At 37.9% G+C, this 23,582-nt stretch overlaps 1 protein-coding gene and 1 long non-coding RNA gene across 33 annotated transcripts in view; one reads left to right on the forward strand and one right to left on the reverse strand.

The window, feature by feature from the left end:
- The window catches only part of LOC146763680 (uncharacterized), a 66,567-nt gene extending 47,166 nt beyond the window's left edge, over positions 1–19,401 (reverse strand). The window contains exon 1 of the long non-coding RNA XR_014951250.1: positions 18,702–19,401. This is a non-coding gene — a long non-coding RNA (uncharacterized LOC146763680). The remainder of the gene's footprint in view (positions 1–18,701) is intronic.
- Positions 9,729–23,582, forward strand: part of MEF2C (myocyte enhancer factor 2C) — a 130,945-nt gene continuing 117,091 nt past the window's right edge. For 22 of the 32 annotated variants that reach the window (XM_085566609.1, XM_085566591.1, XM_085566603.1 and 19 more), the window contains exons 1-2: positions 9,729–9,771; positions 19,378–19,476. The gene's annotated coding sequence lies outside the window, so the exon portion shown is untranslated. Of the gene's footprint in view, positions 9,772–19,377; positions 19,477–22,609; positions 23,578–23,582 lie in introns of those variants that run through there. The other 10 variants (XM_085566584.1, XM_085566583.1, XM_085566585.1 and 7 more) reach the window with 6 other exon arrangements.

Consider the following 23,582-nt stretch of genomic DNA (forward strand, 5'->3'; position numbering starts at 1 on the left):
ACTGCCATGTGTCTCCATTAATATGAAATGTTCATGGTACTTGCCTGTTTCTTACCTTCACTGGTGCACTTTTGTGCTGCATGAAGAATACCACTAGCACACTAATAGCTCTGTCTGCTCTTCAGGAGTTATTTGAATTCTGTTTCATATCTGCATGCTCTTTTGTTCAAGACAAATCACAGAATACATCTCTTTCTCATCACAGGTCTACCTGAAACACCAAAGAATCATCCTGAAAATAAACTTCACAAGATTCCCTCATTGTGGATACAGCATACTGGCACAACAGCAAAAAAAAGTTGCTAAGAGTTTCCTAGCTTCCTGAAGCACCTTCTCTGCACAAAGCCACAACAACTACAGAGAGCCAGCACAATTGCAGAATGAGGCACTATCCCATTGCAGAGATATGATAAAAGATTTTACTGCAATACAAACACTTTGAGCATGAAAATAATCTAAGTGGTGAAACTGCAGGTAGTCTGCTGCCAAGTTAAATAAACAATGAAGCAGTCCAGATTCTCCAATAGAAATTGTTGCTCCATGATCTATAGTACTTGAAAGGCTATTTGCCAGTGGATTTAAGTACTAAATGAAGATAATTTTTCAGTGAAATAAATGTTTGGTTATTACACATCATTTGGTAATAGTCAGGGGCTTGTGTGATTCTGTGGCAATTAAAATTTCCAGAGAATCCACCCACTGCTGTAGAATGCTGCAGGATGCAGATTATCATTTTTAAAACTAAAATAGGGCTTGACAGAAAATGAAATCTTCCGGATGTTAATTGAAAATAAAATCTACACTTTATTCATGTCTTTGTTGGTGAGGAGGCTACCAGCCAAGAAGCATTATATCCAAGTAATGAAAACTTGGATCTCCTTGACAAAGGAATTATACCATATATGGGAAGATCACCTACTGGTACAGAAGTTTCTTATGTAATGAGCCTTTTCTTTGCTGCTTTGTCCTCGAATGTGGCACCCTCTTTCTGACACACTCAACCAATTTTTCTTCTTTTTTGTCATTCAACTGTTGCTTCTCTTAAGTTACAACCAAAAGAAATTTCCCCTGGAATCAACAGTTTTGCTTGGTCTTATGCACTGAGAGGTGCTGAAGTAGCTGATGCAGGCTGTCATATTTGTGTGTTCCAGTTCTTCATTAAGCTAACATCTTCACTTTGTTGAAAAAAACTCCTTGTAGTCCAATGGAACAGTGCAGCAGCTGTCTCAGCAGCACACATTGTCTTTTCTCCCAGTTTGTTGTTGAGGGTTGCAGCCATGGTTGGAATAAGATTAACTGAGGACTCATCATCAAATATGTGTTCTTCCTCCCTTAAAAACAAAGCCAAACTTTTCTGAGTTTGCACATTTGATCTATGAACTTCTATGAACACACCTTCAAGATGAGGACAAGTTTGCCACTTCCATTTGTAATCTCAACCTGAATTCTTCCAATATCAATACTTAGGACCACCATGAAGAAGGTGAGTTAGACAGATGCATTTGGTAAACTCTGTGTCTGCAAGCATTGATACAGGAAAGAGAAAGGAAGAAGCTGTCAAGGCTCTGACTGTCTTGACAGGCTGTATTACACTGATAAACCTACCCTTGACTCATGCTCCCAGACCCAGAAGCTCATTTTTAATTCAGTCCAGAGCTTTAAGTAGTCTCTGAATGAATTATTAGGCTTTGCTCTGGGTAGCTGTTTCCTGAATAAACAGACTCCTACTTTTTACATGTGCCACCTTGGCACCATTCCCTGAATGGCTTAATGAGCCATAGTGTAGCCTCATCTCAGCCCTGAACCTGGTCCACTTCTTCCTGCTCCTGACTGTGTTATCAGCATGATCCCTGGACCTGACTGATTACTTCATCTTGTGCAGACTCCCTGGACTACTTACAGTCTCCATCTGAACCATATGATATTCCCTTAAAATCTAGCTCATCAGAACAGAGCAGCTCATCAGAAAGCTGGAAGCATTCATTAATAGCCAAACAATATTTACCCAAAATAAAGTCATTGAATGACCAAGTGAAATGATCATAGCAAACACCTGTTTCTACTTTATGTATCTTATCTAATGTATTTCAACTGCAGTTAATACTACCATAATCACTCCCGCTTCTTAGCAGCTGATGAGGTATACATGTTTGAGACAGTGATATAAATTAACTATGTTATTTATGCTATCTAACACCATATCAGCAATTACTACCACTTCACAACTTATCATCAATGCATTTGATCAGGGTTTTTCCAAAGTAACATTTATTTAACACTTATTTAGAGGTTAATCAAAATTCCTAAGACTGTTGTTTATTATAATTTTATTTTGGATACTGTTAAAATCAGTACTCTTAGAGGCATAAGATTTGTTTCAGTCTCAATGAATAGGGTACATTAATGCCAAGAAACAACAGAGGATTAGAATTTTATTTTTGTATATACAAGTGGCTATTGCAAAACCCAATTCTTCAGAATACCTGAATGCTACTAGACATTTTTCTGCCTACTGCTATAGAGCACTGGACAATATTGCTGTCATATTAAGAACTGAAATGATGGGACAAAGAGAGAAAGTCAAGGCAAGATTAGCTCTCTGTATCATTCCAAGGAGCAGGAAAAAGGTGTAAAGAGACAAAGAACAACCTGTATATTCCTCCTTTTGTACTACAAACTGTGGCCAAACAGGCAGGGAGCAGACTGCAGCCAGCACTTCAATCTATCAATCCACACACAGTGCAAAGTATACACACCTTAGTAATGCTCAGACTCTGTGATAATGTTGAGTGCTTAAAATACCACAAATATCAGAATTAGCTGCCATGCAGCTTTAAGCAAGTTGGGTCTATGCATATGGGTATGACAAGAGCTTTTAATACTTCCCCTTTTGGTGCCAGTTTTCTGACTGAAGTCTCAGACAAGCATACACAACCTGGTATTCTCCTGGCAAGTTTCTTCTTGGCAGACACTCTATTTGAGCAGACAGCAGGTACATTACCAAGATTATCCCTGAACTTCTTCCATTATTCCAAAAATCTGTAGGTGTTAGTAATCCCCAGTGAAACAATTTTACATGTTCCCTTAACAGATATAATCTAGAATACCCCTCCTTCTGCTCATTTCAAATTACTGCTAAATCATCATAGAAAATCCAGCCATAGAAAATGGTAATTTTAAATTTGAATGGTTGAAATTTGACAACTCACAAACAATTAAAATCTCAATGCAACTTATTCTGTGGTCCCAGAACTACCTCAAATGGTAGCTTTCGAATCAACTGCTCATATAGAATGAAAGCACTAAAAAAGAAGGAGGCCCACTTACTCATTTATTAGTATTCATCTTTTGTAGTCACTGGGACAAATAAAAAATAAATCTATCTATTGAACAGAATGTATTTATAAAACTGGAGCTTTCATGAGTTTGGGAGACAATAGCAAAATATGAAAAATTACTTATGTGAAGAGGAGTTGAGTCATTTATACATTACATTGGGAATGTTTAGTGAAACTCCTTACTTCACTGATCCTTTCCAATATTTATTATAAATATTCCTTTTCAAATAATTAATTTGACAATACACCATTTTGCTGATTTACACTAAAATATTTTCATTCTAAAAGCTAGTAATATTTTGAGGGTTTCAGTTTGCTTCTAGATAGAGTCTGTTGATGCTGTTGAGGCAGGACGGGAACAAAAAGACTCTGACTCTAAAGGCTGTGAAACTCTAGTAAAACTCTAGTTTATTCAAAATACACTGCTCCTTTATACAGAGTTTTGTGAGGACAAATTCTATTGGTCCTGAAGTGAAAACAACCTACACCATTAGTGCAGTGCTCTTGACCCACAGTGATAGAACTTAACCATAAACAATGTGAACAAATAAGATATAAACCTCTAATTTACATTCTTTTCCAACAGATTCCCAGGCTCCTGCCTGGTCAGAAATTTTCTGTTTCTCTCTTTGACTGAATCTGAGACCAACAGTCTGTGAATGACTCCCTATCAAATTTTCATTTCAATTCTTGGGCAGCTGTACTGGCAATTACTATGCAAAATAATTATGCAACATAGCTGATCAGTCTGTAACAAACCACACTTGGGCAGAAAAGGTCACTATTTATTACTTTAAAGGAACTTATAATCAGTGTTAATTGTTCTCCACTAAACATTTCTCAGGAAGTTCTCATGTCTTTTCTATGTTGACAGAATCCTGAAGAATATTTAAAATAATAGCCTATACATAACTGAGTTATTCCAGACTGAATCTGCTTTCACTCCAGTGGTATAGAAGCATTCACTTCTATCTCAAAATTGGTTTTCATTTTTATTATTTTATCTGTGACAGAACCTAATAAGACAGGTTTGTTGTGAGTTAGGTATTTGCAGTTCCTGGAACGAGTCTTATTATCAGCCTGTCACCTAATAGGTGTGCACCTAGAGTGTATCTTCTATGTGAACCACTTGTCTCAGCAGCACACATTGTCTTTTCTCCCAGTTTGTTGTTGAGGGTTGCTACAGCCTTCAGAAAGCTGTGCAGAGTTGTGCAAAGGCTGCTCTACATGAGATGCCAAACTTGGGCCCTGCAGTGTCATCTCCTCCCTTATGTCCCTGTGCCCTGTATATTGAATTACACAAACACACTGGCTACCCAGTATTCCTGCATGTCTCAGAAAGTACTTCTTCTGGCTAAATGAATAATTTCTCCCCATAGTTTCTTTTATATTTTTTTTTTTTTAAATCTACAAATAGGAGCATTTGAAGTGCTTATACAGTTGTGTATATAGTTGTCTCAGTATTTCAGCAGAATCAATAACTCACTGCAAGGTCAGATTTTTCTTTCATTCACTCATTTATTCTTCCCCTAGAGTGCTTTTAATTTTCTTTTTTCAAAAGTTGTTTTCACTTAAGGGCATAAAACTTGAAAAGCAGAGATGCATGTTCCAAAGTTTTCTTTTTCTCCCACCTCATAGACATGTTTTTTTCCAAGAAAGGTTGGGCCAAATGATCCTTGAAGTCCCTTCCAATTTGATATTCTATGATTTTAGGATTATCTTTTTTCCTGCCTTCAGCTACATTTATGCCAAATCTCTGACTGGTTTTGCTGCACAGCATGTGTCTCCCTCTGCCTCCAGACAGCCACAAACAGAATTATTCCTACTGTCTATTCCCTCTGTCTTCTTCTCCACCTCACTGCATTTACTCCATTCTCTTTCATAACTTATAGACCTACCTATTTCCAACATTTTACTGTACAACTTCTTTCCTAAATAAAGTTCTTAATTTCTGTGAAATGTGGCTCACCACCATTGCTAACAACCACTTAAATAGACAGATCTTACCTTAACCCTTATCTATCTTAACCCTGCCTTACATCCTTTTCTCAAAAATACTCAGAATGCTGCAGCTAAACTCACTCTTTTCCTCTACTTTCCTTTCAGTACCTTTTCTTTATGGAAAAATCTCAGCTCTTACTCTGTATCAGGAAAACCTATGTAACATTGCTCTCTCTCCCACTTGCCAAATGTATATTTACATCCTTTGTCCTTTCAGAATTTGCATAGTGATAAAGGGGAGGCCACAAGGAAATTTTCCCATGTATACTTACTGCTGTATTGCACCTATTTGAGTAAATTTGTGAACAGGAAATTTCACGCTCCATCACCTTGCTACTGTAGCTTTGTAATTCCCTCCTGGAAAATCTCTGCTCCTACCAGTGGAAGCAGACTCCCACACCTTTTCTAGCCCAAATTTGAACCAATTTTCTTGGTACAACTTCCTTAAACATAATTGGTCTTCAGCCAGTCAGTCATTCCTTTTCATTTGAGTATACCTCAGGCATGGAAGGGTCAGAATTTATGGCCTGTTTTTGCTCTGACAGCTCAAAAATTAGAGGAGGTTATTTTACTCCTTGGAGTTATTTTACTCCTTGTCTACATTTTGTTTTGCTGATGGTCCATAAGAATCTTCACATAACTCATCTCGCACTTCTTTTTACAGCAGTACAACCTGCTCCTTTTCCATATTCTTAAATTTTTCTTGAATTTTTTCCCTACTTATTTGTATTTTATCTATAAATTCAAAAACATTCAATAAGCCTTTATTATTCTGAAGTATGCCAAAGTATGCTAGGAAAGAGATCTGTGGAACATTAAAACAGTAATAATAAGTTGGGCATATGATGATCTAGAGTTGCATAATATGCCCATTATCATACGATCTGTGCAGTTTTGTCATAGCTTTTTAGCACCTGAAAAACTGAATATAGGCCAAATGTTGAATCTCTATTTTGCGTGATGGAGAAGGGAGACAGATTTTATCTGCAATATGCTCAGGCTGACTTTCTAGCATTTTGGAAGTGATTCTTTAACAAATGCTAGGGAAAAAAAAAAGAAATACATCTTGGATTAAAAAGCTAAAAGTCATAAAGCTGAGAACATATTACTTAGATGAAGATTTATGAGCCCAAGAGATACCACTACCAATTTGCTTCATTTCTTTTTCTCCCCAAGGTCTGTGGTTAGGAAGATCTGGATTTTTACCAGTTACCTAGAATCAACAGGGCCAATCTTGGTTTCATCATTTCAAAACAGCAAAGTCAATACCAACTTTCACTGTATTTTGCAATGCACCTGAGCACTCTTTCAAGTATGTAGCTGAAATTTTTTTCAGGATGATAGCTGAATTTTTTTTCAGGATGATGAGCAAGGTCAGAGCTTCCTCATCAACCTCAGGCTGAACACATAGAGGGCTAAACTGAGATTAGGTTCTCTTTCTACTTCCACATTTAGTACCCCAGAAACCTTGACCTTGTAGCAAGGTCAGGAATACGATGAAAGGGAAATGAAAAAATTGCCATGTGTGCTGCTTCCTTCTCTGGAGGCTGAAAGTTTCACCTCTCTGATATGCCTAGTTGGCTCAGAATAAAAGTTCCTGAGAGCAAACACAATCCTAGGTCTCATGTGGCATTCTGCAGCCCACAGACAGAGTACTCACTGAAGCTTTCACAGGGGGTCAGGCAGCTCCAACTTGCCTACACTGTGATCATACTTTTTAAATAAAATGATTACACATTTGTAAAGAGATATCCATAAATAAAAGTATAAAACTGAGATGGAGAATCTGGCATGCAAAAAGGTAACAATTTTGATCACATTTCAAAGTTTTACTGAATATTTACACAAATACTGTTCCAGCCTCATCAGTGGAGAAATCATTTGTGACATCTACACTCGTCAAGGACTGCGCTGTGTCATCATGGACACAAGTTGGCAAATAAAAACAGTAACAGTGGTAAATGAAAATAATATGCAGGGATATATACTTAGCAAACCAAGGCTCTAAACCAGTAGCATTTCAGAGAGAAGTATTGGATCTTTACCGCCAGAAATGTATTTTTCTGATAGCAGTTGTAATTAGCAAGGTATTTCATTGTTTCGGCCTGGCTCAGTTGAAGAAAATGTTTTTTATAAACAAAATTAGGGCAGGATTTTAAAAAATACACAGAGGATGTTAACTCTAGCAATAACTAATAGCTAAATAGCAATAAGTAATTTTCATATATTTTAAATCACAGTACATTAAAAATGTGCATCAGTTGTACCAATTAATAGGTGGAATTATGAGAGTTTTGAATTTGAGCGAAAGCAATATTGAAATAACTACATTTGATCTGCAAAGGATCTTCTTCAGAATATAGCTTTGAAAATAAATGCAGTTCATGCCAATGTTTCTTTTTCTGCATGAAAATATAGACAGAAAATGCCTTATTTTTCTTAGTTCTATGCTTTGATATTTTAACTAAGTAGTGTGGCAGACACATCTTAAAATAAAAAATATTATTTTGCTTTCCAGTCATTTCTGGGTAAAATCTCAGAATAAGCTCCCCTTATTTTCATTCTTTTTTTCAGTTGCAAGACAATTGTTAAGATTTCAACTTCTCTGACCTACTACACAGTCACATGAGGGGGTACGGCTGTTAGCAAGAGAAAATAGTCTGATTTCTTATCAATTTTTTCCTATTCCTGTTTTCAGAAATACAGAAAACCAGACTAGTTTAATGCAATGAAAGCAGTGATTAAGTCTGATGGTAATATGAACTACAATCATTGTTTTTCAAGCAGTAAAGGATAACAAGAAGTTTCAGAATTTCAATTCATCAGTACTTTTAGAACATTAATTTTAATCCAAGAATAGAGTGGATAGAAGGTTTGAAATGAAACACTTGATTTTATCAAACATTATGAAAGCACAAGATCTTTATTATGACAGATAAGAACCCTAAGAAACAAGCTTCCACATAGAAAATAATAAAAACACTTAATTATTTGGTACTCAGCACTTGAACCCTGAATAAGTGAAGTACATATTGAGAGAGCAGTACTTAAAATGTTTCCATGGATACAAGATGATGCCAATAAGGTCCATGTTCCTATCTGAAAGGGTGCCCCTGCAGAGACATAAAGCTTGGTGAGTGGTTGTTTATACAAGTAAGTAAATAGGAACCTTGTTTATCTTACAAAGAGCTCCTGATCCACAATTTTTGCCTCATTTGTTAGTAAGGAACATTTTGCTCCTTCTAAATAGCATATTAGAGCAAAGTAGACATTATTGAATTTTTTTCTTTAAAGCCACTTGAGTTTATGGCCTAGTTTTCAAGTGGAAAATGGAATATCTAGATAACTTGCTACCAATCCTGGCACCTATGTTGGCGATTCTTTTTTTAACTCTGTGAGAAGACACACAGGTGTAAATTACACCTTTCCCTCTCAATTTCCAGAAGTCATCTCCAGGAAGAAAAAAGAAAAAAAAAAAAAAAGAAAAGAAAAGCAAGGGGCAAATAAAAATTATGAATATCCTTATTAGAAATAGATTATAAATGTCCAATAAAGATAAGCATAAGTTTTGATCACTTCCCTCAAAAGACATTTACTTTAGGTCCCATTTTAAAAGTGGCTGCTTCCTAGACTATGACAGCATAAGCTCTACAAACATGTGATTTTGAAATTCAGATTCTCAATTCTGCATACTTTTTAATTTTGGGAATGAGATTAATACTTTCTATGTGATATGTTTAAGTTTTCTAATACCTTTTTAGATAAAAAGCACAATGAATTATGGAAGAGAAAGGTAATCAACTTAAACAGCACGATTTAAGAAGCTGAATTGAAATTTCTGTGTGCTGTGTTCTTATTTTAAAAAAGTATTTTTCCAGACACAATTAAGAGAACACAGCCTCATCTTGCTTATAGATTCTACTTGGAATAATGTAATTTTAATGTCTATCCAAAGGAGGAAACTTTTTTTGCCATACACGAGCCTCTTGGCCTTCCTTCCTCTTGAAGAAGCAATTCCTGGATACTGGATAAGACGACCGAGTAGATATTTTCCATTTGAACTTGCAGAGTACTTTTGAAGGGGGATGGCAACGCTCTGTTCATTTGCCAGCACTGACAAAGGTCTGCTTGTCAGTGATACCTTTTACAGCTAAATTTACTCAGGAGTGACAGAAGCAGGTGCACCTTGGCCTGCCAGACACTTGTGCATGCACATCACACAGCCTACCGGTCAGCAGCCAAAGGAGAAAAAGCCTGGGCTTGCAGAGCAGAGGGTGAGTGAGGCAAACACAACCCAAACTGGGGGGCTTCTCTTCAAAGCCAGCTGGTCTGGCTTTATTCTATAGGAATTTTTTTACCTGAATGTTTTGATCAACGAAGCCCTCAGCAGGTGCTGACGGGTACAACTTCCTGGAGAAGCAGAAGGGCACTGGTGAGTTTTAATAGAAAATATATGAAATAACTATTCTTGTGTCTCTGGAATGCTCTGCCTACCACAGCACAGCACTGGGTGATTCAGCTCCAGGTTACTCTCACAAAGCTTTCTTCAAGAGAAAACAGATAAGCTTTGTAGCGTGCTTTGCATTTAACTTGATACAGTGCTTGATTTTATCTTCTGTTGCCAAGAAAAGTTTCTTTAAACTGATTGGATACTTGTAGTCACTTTATTTCCAACTGTTTCTATGATTCCAATGGAGCAGAAGCTAGACGGTGCTGGCTGAGGGTGTACTCTGTGCTCTCCATCTGCATCTTCTAAAATAAATGAGTTATCCTGGTAATTTCCAAATAAATCAAAAGGACTTGTTGTCTGTAGACTGCTCAGTGTTTGGAACTTCAGCAGTTATTCTAAGGCTTAGAAATTCCTTTTGAACATCAACTAAGTTTCCTTTCTAATAAATGAGTAAAATTAACACTGTTTAGAGCATTTTACAAGACAATCAAAGGCTTACCATGCAAACTGCTTGCCTTATACTAAAGTGAAACATAAATTGTAAGCTACAGGCTCCATGAGAGCAGTGCTTGACATGGTGCTTTTTAAAGATATTGTGAATTTATACATTCCCTTGTTTTAAAGCCACAAATAATGCCTGTGTGTATTCCTTAATTTGCATAAGAACTGAAAAATTAGATGATGGGGGAATTTATTTTTTTTTTTCCTAGAACAATAAGATTTCACTTAATGTAAAAATGCAGGAAAATATGACCACATGTTAAAATAAATATATAAATATTTTTGAGAGGAGAAAAACATTTTATATTATTTTATTATTATTATTATTTCTATTTCAATACCTTATTCTTTCAACTGTGTTTCATAGTATTCATTACAAATTATTGTGTAAATTGAAAACACTTATTTAAGTGAGTAAACAGACAGAAAACTTAACCATATGAATCATTTTCAGTAAATAGATTCCATAGTCACAAGTCACTGCACAGCATACAAGACACTAATGGGGGAGAAAAAGGACTCATATATCAATATAATGTTAGACTATTTCTGTAGTAGAACTCCCCCACATATCAAAATAAATGATACATCAGCAATGAGTAGTCTAAGATTAGGCTGAATAATAATACCTGAATAACAATGCCTTTTTAAACATCCCTGATCTTTGGTTTTCTTTCTGCTAGGCTGCTTGATGTGGGACCCATACAGCTGACAGGGAGGTCCTACCTCAGCAGAGGTAGATCAGGCATAGTTGTCATCCATTTTCTTCATTTTCAGAGACAAGGAAATGGAGAAGACATTATTTCTGTTTTTGGTATGTGCTATATGAAATTAATCACATTTTTGTTTGCTGAAAAGATATCCTACTGTATGTGAGAATAAAAGGCCAATAGATAAAATGTTACCAGTCAAAGTATAAACTTTTAAATATTAAAAATATTTTTTTCTGATAAAATATGAAATGTAGAACAAACAAAACCCTGAAAACTAGATCTGTCTTTAAAATGAGCAAAGCTCTGCTCTTTCGTAGATAATGTGTAATATTTGGAAACCAAATCCCCTAAACAGTCATGAAAACCAAGTACTGTTAAATGCAAAGTCAGTAAAACACAATAGCAATTTCTGGAGCTAGCTAGACATTGTTCTTGCCACACAAAACAAGAAAAAAATACAGCCTGCAGTTTAGAGCCTTTAGTTCTGTACATTCTAAGTACAGTATTTTGCTGTACTGATTTTAAAGGCTTGGAAGCAGTAATCAATGTGACAAACTCCTGGATAATTTCATTAAATTCCACTGAAGTTAGTTCTGTATTTCACTTCACTAAGGGAAAAAGTATTTCGTGAAATGAAAGTTAAGTATAAGATGCTTTCTTTTTCTAGAAAAAGATTGTTTAATGTTTCAAAATATAGAGATTACTCACTAGGTAATTTAGACCATTAAATTTAAATGAGTACCCTTAATTGGTCTTTCTGGTTTCTTATTTTTGTCATCAACAGATTTCAGTATATTAAGTGAAAATCTGAAATATTTCTGTTAGTAATGAAATATTGAGAGATTAAGAAATAGGATTTAATTTAAATTTAATGCACTGAAACATTATAACTAGTTCAGTTCAAAAGAGAAGCACCCCTAAAATGCCTAGTACATTCTTTTATTTTTGTACCAACTATTTCCTATTAACTAAGAACTCTGTGGTTAATTTTGTAAATTATGGCAATTTATTCTAAAACTTTTTTTTTTAAAGCTACAGTGTAGCTCAGCTTTCAATCGTATGTTTGTCATTTCCAGTAAATCCAAGTTTGAGTGAAAGGAGGATATCTATATTAGTTTTTCCATAATGCATGTAAATAAACAATGGGATTTAACCACAAAGCTTTGGCAAAAATCTTAATTCAGGAGATTCACAATCTGGATTGTGTTCTTCAAAAGTTAATTCAATTTTTTTCATATACTGTTACATGGTATTTTAGAAGAATTGAATAACTTTCTACTTTCACTTACACTGGTAAAAATGGGACACTTTCCACTGAAGGCAGTGAACTTGCATATAAAAGTTAGAGAAGATGAGATGCATGATAAAAAATCAGTGAGGGTATAAAATGAATAGCCATAATTACAGCTTCATACAAGAGTACTTTAAACATGAAAAATTTTCATTTTATACTTCTATTTTAAAGTGTATGTGCATTTATATATATATATATATATATCATTTATATATATATATATATATATATATATACACATATACCTTGCATATAAAGTGTGCCTTTGTACAAATATATATATGAATGTATATATATACTTTAAATTTATAATTTTTCCCCTTGATGCAGTAGGCAAAACCTTATCCTTAAAAAGGCACACAACCTTTTTCTTGGACTTTCATTAATTAATAGTTTTGTTCAGAATTTAATTGGTTATTGGTCTAAGTCGCCATGGAAATCTAAGGATCAGACTGCCATTAGGAGTAGTGGAGAACTCTTCTCTTTGCCAGTCTGCTGGCAATGTAGAGAGCCACTTGGAGCCTTGCCTGAGTGACTCCAAATGGGCAGCTCCTGGTGACTGCAAATGGATGGCTTTGCAGCTGCTCCCCACCCCTGCACCCCACTGTGGCTGATTCCCAGGTGAAGACAACACTCACACACCACTCTCAGTGACTGCTTGGAGCTCCACCCTCCTACCTCATTTCAAAAATGCTGTTCACTCTACATTCACTATAAACCAGGTAACAAGGACAGGTCTCAAAGTATACCCCTTGTCACAGTGTAGAGGAATACAAACAGTTTGTCAATGGGAGTTGTACTTTTCAATTGAAGTGCTGACAATTTATTGCACAGATATGGGTTTGTTCCTTTGAAAGCAACTAAGCATTATGAGTCAAGATCTGAAAGCACCACTTAAGAAATCTTCAATAAAGAGAAAAGCACAGGGCTTTCCACACATAACCCTAAAGGTGCTGGATTCTAAATCAAGTTCAAGAAATTCAGCTTGCAACGTTAAAAGTTGTACTTATGGCATATAAAGTGTAATCTAATCTTAATGTATCTGATGCACTGTATCCTGAAACATCTGTCATGGCAAAAAAATTAAAAGTTGAATAGTATGATACAAATGTCCTAAGGCTTAATCCTGCAAATCAAACCTTTCTGTTTATGGGTCGCTACATTTTATCTTCTCTATTTTTAACAAAAAAAGCTCTCCCCCAGTAATTTTAATTTCTCTCTACTGTCTTTCATTATTACAAAAATAACAATACAGAAGTACACAGAATAGGTACTTCCTATAGTTTTTGCTGTAGATACCTGCAGCATTCATTCTTTTCCTTTACTTTTTAAAGTCCTATATGACTATATGCAAATAGCCCTTTCTCTAGTATCAATCCATCTCCTGATTTTAAAATTATTGTAGAAAGATTGCTTGGTAATAACAAATTATTACCATATGCAGTAATTCTAAAACAGTATATTGACACTGAGAAAAATAGTAGAAACTGTGAAACAATCTAGTTGTATATCAGAAGATTGTTCCTACCCTTGCAAAAAATACATCTGTCCATTTAATTTTGTGTTCTTGCACTAAATCAATGGATTAACCATTTAATACTACATCTCATCTCACTGAAATGAGATTTAAGCTTGCATTCTTCCACAGAAATAGAAGGGAACTGGCTTCCACTTAGGGCAAAGAAGCACTTGGTTTCATTGTTCCTGGGAAAAAGCACTCTTTAAACAGCTTCCCAACTGCTAGGTTTAATCTGCAAAAAGGATGTGGGAATTCCTCATTGAATCTCCATTTAACCCAAAAATTCTTAACCCTTTTATACCTACTAGCAACAGTCCTCTTGAGTTATTTCTACCCATATTCCTATTGTCTTATTTTCCCCTACATGAATATGTAGACTACAAAAAGACCCTTCACAAAAAGACACTCTCACTTAGGAGGTAGAAAATTTTCTAAACTCCTTCCAAACATGTAACCCTTTTCCAGCTCTTGCCCCTTTAGCTGAACAATAGCAAAGAAAACAATTCAGTCACGTCCAGAGTTAAAGAAGTTTTGCAGCACGGAACTTCCAACTGCTGTGGATATAAAATGTAAAGACAAGGGTCACCATAACATTTGTTACTCAGAGTCTAAAACTAAAAAGGCTAACAATATATTAGGTCAGTTCAAGAAGTATCAATACGTATATGAATGAAGTTAATTGAATTTTTTAACAAAAAAAAACAACTGAAGTTTTCTCTATATGGTTTTCAGCTGCCTGAAAACAGTAATTTCCAATTGAAGGAGCTTCAATCTAGTAATCAAATTTCTTCTCCTTTAGCCATGTTAGCATAGCTATCTGTAAAGTCATTGCTGAAATCAAAACTTGCTGCTCTGACTGGCACAGATTTGCAATAACATAACAGACAAGAAACGGGAACTTAAATCTGTGCATCATACAGGACCTGTACAAAGATCAAACTAGATCATATGGACGTAACAGCAACTTCAGATGAAATACATCCAAACCAAAGTACAAATCCAACATGACCAGAGGCTTAGTTTCCTTTTAACGTCAATAATACCAACTTTTAAAGTACTTTCATGGGAAGAGTTAAAACGCCACAGCAGGATGCTCATGGATGGTTTAAATAGGTTAACATAAATGGCATAATCATGCCTAAAAGCTGACCGAACTATTGTGCAATTGCATTTATGGTCACAGAAATTAAGAGTTCTTCAGTTATCAAGAAGAGCTGTCAACTTTCAAAAGGCCTCTCTAAATCATCAAATGAAATATTTGCATTAATTATTGTTTTTAAAAAAGAGATTTAGTATTACAGCAGCACTTAGAAGACATATTTATAGATCAACACTTGTGTTTGGAGCTGTTCAAAACAAAACCATTAATTTAGTACTGAAGAGTTTAAAAATACCTAAAATCAGTGTATTTTGTCAAAATATCCACAGAAAAATCAATTAGTTCTTTGTATTTGCATACAAGCATATCCATATAAAAAGGTTGAGAGTAATACCTTCATACCCTTATTCCATATACTAATCTATCGCTCTTGTATTCTATATACAATATATGGTGTAAATATCTCTATTAGAAGAGGTCGGGTCATTGACCATTAAAATGTGTGCATCATTTACTCCAATTTTAGTTCCAGAAAGTGGTATGAAATCTGAAATATAGGTAAATTGTCAGAAAACTGCAAAAATCGGTTGCTTATCTAAAATATAGCAAAAAGCCTAATCTGGAAAAGTCCTGAGATTTTTTTTTTTTTTTAGGGGAAAAAACTCAGATTTTGAATACTCTAAGAGATGCCTTTCATGTGTGACATTGGAATACACATCTAAAGCCAGAATGGGAAACCCTAGTGGCTTTCAGCAACAGGAGATGAAGTTGACCAACCTTTTTTTCCCCTCTTAGAATATGCTTGAGTCTGAATTTTGTTTGAATTGTGGCTAGGCGTCCATCCAAAACAAACCTCCACTTTTCTTGGCCCTCAAAATTATCATGAATTTCATTGTCTGCACAGATGCAGATGCTGATCTAATTTGTAGCAGCTGCAGAATACTTAATTAAGCCTTTTTTGGCCATTTATGGCTGTCTGCTTCTGTATCACATCATCACTTGGTGCAAGATAAAAAAAAGCTTGAGTGTCACAAAATTAGCAAGGGGGTGCAATCATATTTTTTGTTTTAGGTCATGCATTTTTTGTCAAAATATCTGAAAATATTGCAATACCTTAGGCAATTCCATTTCTGGCAAAAAGAAGGGGCACACAGCTTAAAAAATATTTTCCTAGTTCCTTCCGAGCTTTTCCCAAAATGAAAGTGAATCACAGAGAGATTCTCTTTATTCAGTGGCAGGCAATCACATGGACAAATAAATGTGGTAGAAGAAATAAGAAGGGTGCTCCTTACTTAAATGCTAATTTTGAAACAATTTATGGAAGTCTTTCCTCTTAGAGATAAGTAGAAGGAACTGCACTAGCAGGAACTTCTTTAGAAATACCCGGCTAATGATATAGAGGTTTAAGACTTATAAAGCTGCATAAATTAACAATGAAATACAGAGTTATCTTCCTCTGTATCAATTCTAGAAGCTGTGACAGATAGCTTTTCTATATTAGCAATCGAGTTGAATAGCAAAGATACTCTATTTCTCGGGTGAAGGCTGTTTAACAATCTACATATACTTTAATCACAAATGTATTAGACCACAGAGCAAATTACAATTCCACCAAATGTTTTGCTTTTGAAAAAAAAAAAAATAAAATACTGATGCTTCTGCATATGAAGATGCAGAATTATAGACATGAACACCAGTTCATGAAAATGACAGCATTTCCAAAATTATTCTTCAAATACATTCCTGTACTTAAACCCTATTAATATGGGGAATTGATTAAAAATTTCACCTCTAAGTTAATATTTGATCTATTTTTGTATTTTTGCATAGGGGGGGGGAAATCCCATTTAGCTTGAAATTTTACCTAATTAACTTTATGTCAGAAGAGACTGGGGAAGGTATGTAGAATTAAAACTAGTTACTGATATTTGAGTTTGTCTGAGACTAAAGTTTTGCTTGCCAATTTCTTACTAGCACTGAAAAACTTCAAAACCCTAAATGCATTTCTTTCAGGCAAGTCTATACACACATTTTGGAGTCTTTCAACCTCAAAAAGGGAGAGGTTATTAGGTTAAATTCTTCCTATATTTACACTCAAGTAAGATCATGGGCTACAAAAGTTATACCCCTGAAATGCATACATGTATATATAAACTCTATACATTTGAAGGAATATTGGTGTACCATGATAAGTACCTTTAAATTACTTATAGAGAGATGGTGGCTGGTACAGGAACAGGACTTAGAGCATACCCAAAGATTAATTTTCAGTTGGAAGTTGGATCTGGGTGGCCAGTGGCATAGAGCTGAGCTTTCATTTTACTGTGTCATCTCAGCCTGTCAGAGTAAACTGGATTTCAACAGATTTCAGGGGACCTTGCATATAAGCTCCACAGCATCCATGTTCCACACTAAGCAAGAGATTTTGGATTTCTATAATTATTGACCTCCTTCAGATGTCATTTCAGTCTCATTTTGAAGAAAAACTTTTAAAAAAGAGACATACCTTAAGAATCACTTATTTCTAAAATGCATGTGTGGCAAGAATAGTTATCACTAGACACAGATTTAATTCCAATATCAGTCTGTGTTGTCATTCACAAAGTGATAAATACTATTTTTACACTCTTTGGGACAAATTTAGTAATGTCTAATCTCTGAAAGAAAATGTATTTGTCTATAAAGAAGTTATCTCCTATCTTTAGTCTGAAAATAGTTTTTAAAAAATTGCAATTAAAAATGTCTTGGATGAAAAAATATCTTTGGGCAGCTGTTTATGAGATATTTAAAGGACAATAGCAACTTGCAAACTACAGTTTCAGAAACTGCTTTTAGTAACAATGAAATACTGCAGATTACTAGAACAGGATCAATTTAGCAAAACAAACAAACCCCCTTTTCACTGTTGACTTAACCCATTTTGCAGCCTTTTTCCCTCTAAGATCAATCTCTTCCATTTAAAGGCCCTTTAAAATATCAGCAGGAGAGCATTAAAAAAAAATCTCTTTATGAAAAAAAAAAAGAAAAAAGAAAAAAAGGCAGTGTCGGGGGAGGTGGTGGGGGGGAGGGAGGGGGGAAAGAGGGGGAGTGGTGAATTGAAAAAAAACATCTTTCCAAAAGAAACTAACAGATAATGCCCTAAATTAGTTGAACCCCAAGCTCTTCATCTAATCTCACTCACTCCACTGCTTCAATACCAGCCACCTGGACACCGATCTGTCCCCTTCCTAGGACTGTCATATGCTGCTGGAGTTTCCCGAGCCTGGCCCTACGTTTTTGGCCACTCCAGCCCTCTCTGAAGCCCCGGGACCCCGGCTCCGACCAGCTCCCTGCCCTCCCGTGGCTGGCTAGCCGCTGCTCCATCCCGGCCCTCAGCTGACAGCATTGGCAACCCGGGCTCCGCTGGCACTACAAATCCTGCCGTAGCGGCGACACCCGCTCGTTCCAAAGGTCGGAGCCGTGGGCAAAGGCTCTGAGCAGGCTCCGGAGGGGCAGTTCTGCCGGGAGACGCGGGGCAGGGTTCTGCCTCCAGCCTTCTCAGAGCAGGCGCTTAGTCAGGACTTCCCAACCCTTTGCTGTTCCCGGACAGTCCCACACAGCCATAGCTTCAGCAGAACAGCCCCTGGCGTCAGCGGGAGCCCGGCTTTACGCCGCCCCCCGTCCGCCCCGGCGCCCTCCCGTCCGAGCGGGGACGGGGAGAGGGCGGCCGGGACCCCCGGCACTGCCCCGCCCGGCGCCGCCGGGTCCGCGGAGCCGGGAGAGATGGGGCAGACACCAGTGCCTTACCTCCTCCCGCTGTGACTCCCGGCCGCCGCACCCGGAGGGACACCCCAGCACGTAGAAATTAATAGTGTTAATAAATAAATTAGGAAAAGCCCAGTTAATGATGTGTGCAGGTCAGAAAGGTAGCATCTCAGGACCAAGTTGTTCCAGCTGTGACCTTCTCTCCACAATTACAGGTGCAGAGAGAAACAAATATTTGGGGTAAAAAAAAAAAAAAAAAAAAGTTCTGCTGGTGCTACCTGGTTGCCTTCCTCAAAGAAGACCCGAGGAGATGCTATTGGCACCACACATACCTGCCCTTTATAGAAGGAACAAAATTAATATGCAAAATGTGACCATTTTATAATTCATCCTGGCCTTTTAATCAGGTATTTATTAAACAATGAGATGTCTGTGTTTTCCAAAATGCATTTCAAGATATAAATACCAACTGGAGGATAAGTACAGCCTGCAATCAATAGTTCTGTAATTTTACTGATAGTGTAGTATCCCTGAGGTAGGATTTCAGTAGAGTTTAAAACAGCTGAAAACATCAAGCTACTTACAAGCAAGATAGGCCTAAGTGCACATCAGTAAAGATTCATATTCTTTTTATAGAAATTACTTCATTAATCTCCTAAAATATATTGAAGGTTTGCATTTTAATAATATGCTACTTCTGTGCTTTTAAACATCCAAGGTGCCGAACAAGAATTGTAAACTGTGACGTAACTACCATGGGAAAGATTAAGTAAAGCATTGGAGGCGGATGATTTTGACAATAAAGAGGGTGTATGTGGTGAGTGTTTAATATTTCTTACATTCAATATCACCGAGTACTATTTATTATTTTTAGATTTTTGTTCAAAGCAAAACCTGGAGAGCAAAACTCTACTGTGTTATATACTTACAGGTACACCTGTGACAAAGGCTTTCTGTAATCATTGCACAATATGTGTGGTGATAACACCATTTTAGTAATGGCATGCCATTTCATTTAAATGTTAATATGTCAGTAATGCATACCTTGCAGATAAATTTTTTGCAATTAAACAATTTTGCAAAGAATCATGTACATGTCATGTCATTGCAGTGGTTTACAAAGCAATTAATTTGTGCTCTTGGAATACAACCCTGAAATTATCTGAGTTTATATCCTTTTGTTCATTATAAAAGCATATGGTTTGAGGGAATATTCTGAATGAACGAAGAACAAATACAGTACTGTTGAATAATCTTGTGGGGTAGATTAATCTATAGCCTCTATTTCTCTCAGGGTGGGTTGCTGTGGCAACCACCCCAGCTCACTTTAAAATAATTTCATAAAGCTCTCTTCAAGAGCTGCACCCAGCGTGGGCCAAGTTTAAAAGCAGCCAGACATGGGAAGAAGAGTTATACTGTGTTGCTCCTACAAATAGGGAGGTGGTGGAAGAAAGCTAAGTGTAGAGTGGAATGGGTTTGAGCAGAGCTTTAAACAGAAAATAGAAACCAAGCTAGCCCAGGGTTAAGATGCAAAGGAGGTGAGTAATTTCATAGTAACCTCACTGCTTTTCAGTTTAAACACCATTAAAGGGTGTAAACTGGCAATCTCATTTCTCCTAAGGGAAAAATGTGTTCTGCATCTACAAAAGAACAAAAAAGGACTTTGATAATCAAATGAAACGTTACTGTAAAGTAATCACACTTATAATGGAAAGAGATACTTGGATACACTCTTTAATAAACCTTTGGAGATCTGATGTTATAATTATTACATTATGACCGATATCTCACGGTTTAAGACATTGCATGCCTCAGGTGGTAGATTGGGGGGGGGGGGGGAAAATGTCAGCAGATCTATATATGGACTGTGGACAGCAGAAAAGCTGTCCACAGGAATTTGAAAAGGGTGCACTTGTGGAGATTCAGTACGTGTACAGACATCAGAACAAAGGCTTTTTACTGTTTGAAATTATTTCAGGTTTTTACATGAAATCTAAAGAAAGGGAAACAAAAACACTCAGACACTTCAAATTGTGCTGCACAAGTTCTGCCTTGTCTAATCCTGAAACAAGTGACAAATCCTGATCCCTCCCCTTATACCTGTTTGTCCATCTGGTATCTGAATCCTGTTGTAAAAATCAAGATGTCCTTTACATGGATTTGATGAATTGTGCTCATGACAAAAACTTGGCATGGCTTTAAGGTGCTCTAGTATGTGAAGGTCACAACTATAAAAAGATTAGACCACAAGTGCCCACATGGAGGTGTAGTTGAAGTTCTAAACTGCTGTATACTTTTACTTTCTGAAATATTTACTTACTGTAATAACTACTTTCAAAATATGGTGCTCACATTCTGTCTTTCCCTTGAAGGGCTGCATTACCAACTAACCAGACACCAGAAAACTTACACATCCTGCACAAAATAAAGCAGATGCCAGTCATTTTCAGTTAGAGTATAAATGTGTCAAGTCTTAACATAATTTTCTATTTTTTGCCACTAAGAATATACAAATATTACTGGATAGTTGGGTGCCACACTGGGAGACCAAAACTGTCTGTGGAAGAGGCATAGCAAGGGTACAACCTGTGTAAGTGTTCTGTATTTCTTTCCTGCTGTGCTTCACAGCAGACCTCAAGCTGAGAAAGTATTTTTTCCCAATGTTTTTCAGGCTGTGCTAACACTGCCGTGCATATGTGCCTCTTACCACCGTGTACAATGTGCTTGATTTGTATCTGATTGCCTGGTGGCTCTGAGCACTTGAGTATCACTGCCATTATAGGTGTGGGTACATTTGTAGCATGTTGCTGTACGGAGAGTCATGCACTGTCACACAGACAGACCAGAACACGGATGAGACTTGCAGTATTCTCTAGGGATTTGCATTGTGAGCAATTGCAGGGTGCTTGTTAGAATCATCTGAGCTTTCTTTTGCTCTGACTGCGCTTTGAGCATCCATGTTTTAAACAGTACAGTTGAACTGAAAAGGCATTTATTCACTGTCAAATACTTTGGAAGTAGGTCAGTGGTCCAATGAGATGTTTCTAGGGGAAAAGACTGTGAGACCAAGGACTTGGCTTAAAATAACCCAAATATATATTTATCTCTGTGTTTGAATTCAATAGTTTGGTTTTATCACGTGTGCTGTTCCTATTTTCAGTACCTTAATCTATCATTAAAATAATACTCTGTGCCTTTACAAACACCCCTGCTCCTCCCCTAGGATCATAAAATTTGGCTATCCACACAAAAATTTTAAAAGTATGTGCAAGATCCAGTTTTACTCAAATCACTGCATGTGTTTAATCTGGATTCAAATTCACAGTGCAGTCCTTTCAGGCCAGTTTTAGAAGCGACTGAACCTATTAAAAAAAAAAGTAGAGCCCACAGCGTGCTCTCAATGCTGCATTTCTGCGGTTAAGTCTGACACGAGAGCGTCTCCGGCAGCTTCTCGCGGCCCGGACCTGCTGGAGGAGGAGAGCGGGCCCGGATCCGGCCGGTTCTCGCCGCGGGGAGAGCGCCGCGGAGCCGGCGCCGCGCCGCAGCCGCTCTCCGCTGCCGGACGCGGAGCCGGATGAGTTGGGAAAGTTGGGCCGCTCCCGAGGCGCAGGTCTCGGGAGGGGGAGCCTAGCCAGGAGGCTGGGCGGGAGGTCTCGGGGGCGGGGGCAAGCTCCGGAGGACCGCAGCCCTGCTGCGCTCCGGAGGCGGCGCAAGGGCAGGCGCCCTCTGGGCTGCGCCGGAGGCCGTGGGCCGGCTGCCCCTTCTCGGCCCCTCCCCGGCGGAGGAGAAGCCGCTGCGAAGGTGCCGCCTCGGGGGCTGCCGGGGATGCGAGGCGCGGGGACGTTGCGACCCCTGGGCTCCGCAGTCCCCGGGCGCGGCGAGCTCGGTCACTGCCCCGCGGCCGGGCCCTGGCCCGCCGCAGATGCGCTGCCGCGGGCGGTGCGCGCCGCCCAGGTTCGCAGCCCTCCTCCTTCCCTCCGCACGATGTTTGCAGGAGGGGGAAAACACGCACCGGCTCGCCGCCTTCTCTTCGCTTTGTATAATAAAGGATGTCATTAGGTTTGCGTGTGGCATATGCCATTACCCCCACCGTAAAACTAAAATTAGCAAAATGTCAGGAATGGAAAGATTGATTCACCCAAGATGCAATTATCATTTAAAAAGTGCTTGATTGAGGTGCTGATGCTCAGTGATTTATTCTGCATACCATATACATAATTAAAGTAGTGTAGTGGAGCAATTTATCAATCTAGTTTAGACTAGAGGGGCAAGGAGCTGCTGCCGCTGCTGCCGCTGCTCTATGTTTGTTTTATTAAAACGTTTTCGGAATCTGATCCCGCCCCCTTTTTGCGAGACTGAAACTGATTATTTCTTCGGCTCAGGAGGAGAGTCATTCGTTTGGGAGTGTGGGAGAGGTAGAGAAATAGAGACACAGAGAAAGAGAAGAAAAAGGAGGAAGAGAGAGAAGCAGAAAAGGACACCTCATCAGGAGTGTAGTTTGAATCCCTTTCTCGCCTCCCCCTTCCCCTCCGCGATGTTACAAAGGCTGTGAGCTATTCGCCTTTTCCCATTCGCCTGCTGCCACTTCCTTCCTGGACGATCTCAGGACGAGTCCAGTTACTTTTGATCCGACCAGCAGCTCAGCCACTTTCTCCTCCTCCACGCAGCACACACGCGCACACAGGCGCACCACACACGCATACACACACACACACACACGCAACACACCCCAGGCATCTTCTGGCTGCTTATTGGATTGACTTTGAGGGTTGTGTGTGTGATTCAAGGCGGCTGCATGTTGAACCAGGTGGTGAATATTTAAGACTGGAAGAAGTAAAGGGATTTTTTTTCTTTTTCCTATGAAAGGAAAATATCTGAAGGACTAGTCTGATCAGCCCAACAGCTAACTGTTTACAATGTAAG

The sequence above is a fragment of the Lonchura striata genome, chromosome Z, assembly GCF_050655825.1.
Source record: "Lonchura striata isolate lonStrDom1 chromosome Z, ASM5065582v1, whole genome shotgun sequence".
NCBI lineage: Eukaryota > Metazoa > Chordata > Aves > Passeriformes > Estrildidae > Lonchura > Lonchura striata.